General features: G+C 41.8%; 1 pseudogene; it reads right to left on the reverse strand.

Moving 5' to 3' along the window:
* LOC127130821 (uncharacterized) overlaps positions 1-7,440 on the reverse strand; it is a 49,505-nt pseudogene extending 42,065 nt beyond the window's left edge.
* Between the last annotated feature and the right edge of the window lie 257 nt (positions 7,441-7,697).

The raw sequence follows: 7,697 nt of genomic DNA on the forward strand, positions 1-7,697 counted from the left end.
TTACCTAAGGTACACTAGATCCGGGTGTAGGATCTTTGACATCAAGAATACCCAAGCAATCCCTTAAAAGTAAATCAGACAATAAGTGATCTTGTTTTTTAAGGTAACCTCTCTTTTTAAAGTGTCCCCAGCAGAGTCGCCAGTTCTGTCATACGGTGAACTGACTTTATGTGTTTTGCTTTTTATCGCAATGTCGCGGTTAGCAAGAGTCGCCACCGACTTTTCTTTTATCCAATAAGGAAAGGTGGAAAAGAACAGGAAAGACCTTAATTTAGATTTTGGGTTCGGGAGGTACATTATACAAAGGGAAGGTATTAGCACCCTTTGTATCCATGGTTACCCATGGGCTCTTAATTGCTGGATCACTTATATTTTTGTCTGAAAAGTGTTGGTGAATTGTTTAAAAAGTGTTTGAAAAGAGAGTTTAACTTTGTAATGATTCTCGTATGAATGTATACAAAGTATTTATCTCGTTTAATTTTGAAAGTGGTTTAGAAAAGGTTTTGAAAAGAGAATTTAACTTTGTAATGATTCTTGTATGAATGTATACAAAGTGGTTATCTCGTTTAGTTTTGAAAGTTGTTTAGAAAAATATAACTCAGTAATGATTCTTGTATGAATGTATACCAAGTGGTGATTTTCTAATAATTGCAAAGTGTGAGAGGTGGAAAATGTTTTAGGTTATGATCCAGTAATTGAGAGTTATACCTTCCTAAGGTCGTTATGAACGTTTCCTATCCTTATGAGGGTAAAACTGTCCTTACTATTGAGGAGTAAGTAGTTTTATCCTTTGGATGTAAAAGGGTCATCGTAGGGTCATCGATTGGTCATTGAAGGCAACAGTTGTAAGGATACCTTAGCATTCGAAGGGACAATCATCATTTAACCGTAGACTACACCGAAGGGTCATCGAGGGACAAAATCGTATTTTCGAAGGCAACATCCGAGGGACTATGATTTATTTTATGATGATTTAATCGAAGGGCCATTGCTAAGTGTATCCCCACATTCGCGGGACATGACCGTTATACCGTAATACCGTAGGGCAGCAAAGAGAGGTCCAAGATCACATATTTAAAGGCCATATTTTAAAGTCAATTAGGTGATTTAAGGTGAATCTCCACATTAAAATCAATACATTAAAATTAATACATTAAAATTAATACATTAAAATTAACACATTAAAATTAATTAAGCAATTTAGGGTGAGTCTCCCCAAGGGTATCCCACAAATAAAGTGGAAGACCTAAACGGCGATCTTTTTTCTGGGACATATGAACCTTTGCAAAATTCAACAAACGGGTTAGCATACCAAATCCGGGTGCAATCGAGGATTACACCGCAAAAGAAAACACAGCAGCATGAATGTCAGGCAAAACAGTGCATAATTAACATAGAATAGATCAGATACGCATAGGACATAACAAACAAAATATTAGCGACTGTCCCGTTCGCCTCTGCCTCGCCTAGCGAGGGCCTAGCGAATACTCGCTACATGCTCGCTTAGCGATGTGCTAGCGAGCGGCTGCGGGTTTTGAATTTCAGAACAATATGACTTCAACCTGCGGCATGGCTTATGGCATCCAACACATAATTATATGGTTCAACATTCACAATATTCAGGCACACTTAAATTCACATGCAAAACCTCAAATATGTTTATGAATTCAATTATAATATCACATACAAGTTAAGAACATAAAGCGGTATCACATGCAAATTAAGAAAATAAAGCGATAATAGTAATGCAAACCTGTTTGCAATCGAATTGCAACCTTGAATTGGCGAGCCGGATTGAGTTGGGCGGTGGTAGCTTCGGAGCGGAGGAGCGGCCTTCAGGGTTTCTAAAGTAGCCTCCAGGGTTTTTGTGCCAGGGTTTTCGTCTGTCTCCCTCTGTTTTTCGTCCTCCCCTTTCATTACTGAAGTACTGGTATTTATAATGCTCTTTTTCATGACCTAATGGGCTCAGAATGAAGCCCGAAATTTTTTGTTGTCTGTCAGCTTCGCTAGGCGAGCTGGTAGCGAACGCGTAGCGAACGTTCGCTAGGCGAGCGTGTAGCGAACAGGCCAGTTTGGGCCATTTTCTGGATTGGGCCATTCGTGAGCTGGGCCTTTGTTCCTTTAAGATCAGTGTCATAAAAATGAGTCGGAATGCCTTAAAAAATGTCTTGAAATATTAATGGGCAAATTTTGGGGTATGACAGCTATGCAAATGGATCCAGGTGCCGGAAGTGCGAGCACTTCCGCATTTTGAATCATCAGCGCGTAATGAGTTGGCTTGATGGCAATCATTTGTTGATTGACTAGCGTGTGCATGTCAATCCTAGTCTTGCCCATTACTGCAGTCTCTTCCATCAGCAGTTGATCATATCCGAAGTGGCCCGCTATCTGTGTGATCATACCACCTACAGAAATATCCCCAGTAGTTGCATGGCCCACCTGTTTCAGATGATTGGCGGCGAAAGCCGCTGCATTTACTCGCTCATTGTGAGCCATGCAATACAAAAAATATAATTCTCTCTTTGCCGCAACCCCAGTACTATCACCCCGTCCGAACAGGGTGTATGCCAACCCTTTTTGTGCATACCGAAAGCACGGGTTGTGAATTCCAGAAGCCTTGGCTGAGCTGGGGTTATACCCCGTTTTACCTGTAATAGCTTGCCAGAAATCAACAGCAGAAAAAGTGTCCGGAGGGGATCCGGGTCCCGATACCGGGAGTTTCAGAATACTCCCCAGTTTCGCAACCGACAGCTCATGATCTTCATCAAACATGCGGAAAGTAATTTGCCCATAAAACTCCAACTCCGAGCCTGTCCACCTTCTCCACATCTTGAACTCAACCGTACTCAAAAATTCAAGGGTTATCCGAGCGAAGGTTGGTGCCTCAAATTGCATATATTCCAACATACCAATGGTGTGGAACATGCGGTGCACTTCCTCTTTCAAACCTAACTCATCCAGGGTGGCATCACACATATATCTAGTCGGAATAAGCTTACGCTTGGCTAGAATGGCATACCTTTCTTGATGCTCCTGTTGGTCAAACAAAATGCCATGATTGTTTGTAGAGCGTCTAACCCGTTGCTTTGGTCGAGAGGACGTGGCCGCCTCCTTTTCCTTGCTTGCACGCTTTGGAGGCATAATGTACCTGACAACAATTTCTCAACAATTCAACGAAAAGGTTAGTGAAATCGGCAACCGTCACTGTGTAGAGGACAGCGAGGGAAACATTTTTTGTGAAGGTGAGTTGATGTGAAAGTGAGTGGAGCAAGGAGAAATTTGAAGCTTAGTATGATGGAACCTAGGTTAACAATGGAGGAAGAGGTAGAAAGAGGTTTCCAAAATCAGAAAAAGAAGGGATGAGTGGTATGGAAGAGATATAAAAGCAAGTTGGGCCCACTATTGAAAATACCCAAAACCAAAATTTTTGAAATTTTTACCCGTTACCAACAACACGGCCGTGTATATCCACACGGGCACCCGTGTGAATTTTCTGTTTTAATTCACACGGTCGTGTGTCAGCACACGGGTGTCCGTGTTAACTTACTGTTTTAAACAACACGGCCATGTTAATCCACACGGGCACCCGTGTGAATTTTCTGTTTTAATTCACACGGTTGTGTGTCAGCACACGGGTGGCCGTGTTGATCCCCCTGTTTTTCACATTTTCTGAATTCGGAAATGCTTCTTTGGTCTGGCATCCTGTCACTGCGACTCGAGTATGACTCTGGTATTCTTTCTCCTTACCTGCAACACATGTCACACCCCTACAAAAAGAACTGACAAAAAAACAAATAAGTTAGCAATCGAACACGTGGGTTGCCTCCCACGAAGCGCTTCGTTTAACGTCGCATGGCTCGACAGTTGCCCACCTCATTAGGTGAGGCGCATCTGGTCAATCAAACCCGGTTGTTGGCCTCTGTAATATGGCTTCAGCCTCTGGCCATTTACCTTGAAGATATCTCCATTGTCTTGGTTCCTAATCTCTATTGCCCCATGTGGAAAAACCTTATACACGACAAATGGTCCGGACCATCTGGACTTTAATTTCCCAGGAAACAACTTGAGCCGCGAATTGAACAACAACACCAATTGTCCTTCCCAGAAATCTTTCCTGATGATTCTCTGATCATGCCACTTCCGAGTTTGCTCCTTATACATCTTTGCATTCTCATATGCCTGATTACGAAATTCTTCTAACTCATGAAGTTGAAGAATTCGGGATTCACTGGCTTTTGCAAGATCACAATTTAAGAATTTGGATGCCCAAAAGGCTTTGTGCTCCAATTCCAAAGGAAGATGACAAGCCTTACCATAAATCAGTTGGTACAGAGACATGCCAATTGGTGTTTTAAAAGCGGTTCGGTACGCCCATAGCGCGTCATCCAGTTTGATTGCCCAATCTTTCCGTGAAGCACTAACTGTTTTTTCCAAAATCTTTTTAATTTGCCGATTCGACACTTCAACTTGCCCACTCGTTTGGGGATGATACGGTGTGGCAATTTTGTGCTTCACATTATATTTCTTTAATAAGTTCTCCATGAGCTTATTCAAGAAATGTGTTCCTTCATCACTGATAAGTGCTCGAGGCACACCAAACCTGGAGAAGATATTTTGTTTAAGGAAGCTTACCACTGCTCTAGCGTCATTAGAGGGGAGAGCTACGACTTCCACCCATTTTGAGACGTAGTCCACAGCCACCAGAATATAATTCTTCCCAAATGAGGGTGGAAATGGTCCCATAAAGTCTATTCCCCATACATCAAACAATTCCACCTCAAGCATGCCTTTTTGAGGCATCTGATTCTTTCGAGAGATATTTCCTGTCCGTTGACATCTGTCACACTCTTTCACCACTACTTGGGCATCCTTAAACAACGTGGGCCAGTACAACCCAGATTGGAGGACTTTTGCGGCTGTCCTGTCTCCACTAAAATGTCCCCCATAGTCTGAGTCATGACAAGCCTTTAACACTTCATTTTGTTCTTCCTCAGGGACACATCGACGAATTAGTCCGTCTACCCCTTTCTTATACAAGAATGGTTCGTCCCACAAATAAAACCTGCAATCATGAAGAAACTTTTTCTTTTTGTTATAATCAAAATCGTCAGGAATTATACCACCTACCAGGTAGTTTGCATAGTCCGCAAACCCAGGAACACCCACCACCGCGAGGATTCTTTCATCTATAAACTCATCCTTTATGGGATAGTCCTCTTCCGTCTCTTCAATCGGAGACATTCGAGACAGATGGTCAGCCACAGTGTTTTCACACCCCTTTTTATCTCGAATTTCAAGGTCAAATTCTTGCAACAGCAAGATCCATCTGAGCAGCCTTGGCTTTGAGTCCTGTTTAGAAAAAAGATATTTCAATGCAGCATGGTCAGTATAAACAATTACCTTCGTTCCCAACAAGTATTGCCTAAATTTGTCAAAGGCATAAACCACAGCCAGTAACTCCTTCTTCGTGGTTGCATAATTCATCTGGGCTAGATTCAACACATGGCTAGCATAGTAGATGACGTGAAGGCGTTTGTCTTTTCTTTGCCCCAAGACAGCCCCCACTGCTATATCGCTCGCATCGCACATTATCTCAAAGGGTAGAGACCAATCAGGCGAGATCACTATAGGAGCAGACACCAATTTATTTTTCAGAGTCTCGAAGGCTTCGTTACACTTCGTGTCGAACAGAAACGGAGTATCCTTCACAAGCAGGCTAGTCAAAGGTTTTGCGATCTTGGAGAAGTCTTTGATGAACCACCGATAGAATCATGCATGTCCCAAGAAACTCCGTATACCTTTCTCGTTCACAGGATGCGGGAGATTGGCGATCACTTTCACTTTTGCCTTGTCAACTTCTATCCCTTGATGGGAAATTTTATGACCAAGCACGATCCCTTCTCTCACCATGAAGTGACATTTTTCCCAATTCAGAATTAGATTGGTTTGTTGACACCTTTCCAGCACAAGTGATAGATTATACAAACAATTTTCGAAAGAAGATCCAAAAACCGAAAAATCATCCATAAATACTTCCATGTGCTTTTCAAACATGTCGGAAAATATGGATGTCATGCACCTCTGAAATGTTGCAGGTGCGTTGCATAACCCAAATGGCATTCTTCTATAAGCAAAGATTCCGTATGGGCATGTGAATGCTGTTTTTTCTTGATCCTCCGGTGCCACAACAATTTGGTTGTACCCTGAGTATCCATCCAGAAAACAGTAGAAATCATGACCTGCTAATCTTTCCAACATTTGATCGATAAAAGGTAAAGGAAAGTGGTCCTTCCTTGTAGCAGTGTTCAGTCTTCTATAGTCTATGCAAACTCTCCATCCTGTAACAGCACGGGTGGGGATCAACTCATTTTTTTCATTTTTTATCACCGTTGTCCCTCCCTTCTTTGGTACCACATGAACTGGGCTTACCCATGAACTGTCAGATATTGGGTAAATTAACCCTGCATCTAAAAGTTTCACGACCTCCTTGCGAACAACTTCTTTCATGGCTGGATTCAGTCTTCTTTGAGGTTGGACGACCGGTTTCTGATCATCCTCCATTAAAATCTTGTGCATACACATTGTCGGGCTGATTCCTTTCAAATCGTCCATCGCCCACCCAATAACACCTTTGTATTTTTTTAAGACTTTGATTAGCTCTCCTTCTTGTGTTTCTCTCAAACCTGAATTAATGTTTGCTGGACATTTTTCCCCATTGTCAAGAAAAACATATTTGAGATGTTTCGGTAATTGTTTCAACTCTATCCCCTTTTTTACCTCCTGTTTTGATTCTGAAGATGTTTTGGGTCGAAGCTCCTCCCAACGTTGCGGTCGGGAACGAGCCCAAGGCGGTTGTTCCTTTAACATTTCTACCACTTCGGATTCTTCCTCATCAATTCCTTCAGTATCTTCTACAATAGATAAACTTAACACTCTCTCCAAAGGAAGCCTGGGTGTTGTAATCTGCATAGATTGAGCAAAAACCGTATCTAGCACTTCAATACTTTTACTCGCCCCTTCGTCCTCTTTGAATTTCATGGTATCCCTCACATCAATTTTGAGCTTTTCATCGTAAACTTTGAGGGTCATGGTTCCTTCTTCAATGTCTATCATGCATCTTCCAGTTTCTAGGAACGGTCTTCCCAATATGAGAGGAATCTCCTCATCTTCTGGCATCTCAAGTATCACAAAATCCACCGGAAATACAAATTTATCAATCTTTACCAGAACATCTGTTGCTATACCATATGGTCTTTTCATAGAATGATCCACAAACTGCAATGTCATGCGAGTATCCTGCACCTCCCCTAACCCAAGTTTTTTGTAAATTGAGAGGGGCATTAGACTCACACTCGTTCCTAAATCGATCAGTGCTTTCTTGAAGGATCTATCTCCAATGCTGCATGGAATAGTGACTGCACCTCTATCTTTTTTCTTCATCGGAATTTTTAGGCCCTGCAAAATAGCACTACACGTTTCAGTTAGCATGACTGGTTCGCTGTTGATCGATCTTTTCTTTGATATGATGTCTTTCATGAATTTGGCGTAGATCGGCATCTATTCCAAAGCTTCGGCAAAAGGTATGTTGATCTCGAGCTTCTTGAATAATTCTAAGAATTTCTCAAAAAAAAATTCATGGAGATCTTTCTTCTTTGTTCTTGTCGGAAAAGGGAGAATGATCTTTGGTTTTTGTTTCT

The sequence above is a fragment of the Lathyrus oleraceus genome, chromosome 3 (assembly GCF_024323335.1).
Source record: "Lathyrus oleraceus cultivar Zhongwan6 chromosome 3, CAAS_Psat_ZW6_1.0, whole genome shotgun sequence".
Taxonomy (NCBI): Eukaryota; Viridiplantae; Streptophyta; class Magnoliopsida; order Fabales; family Fabaceae; genus Lathyrus; species Lathyrus oleraceus.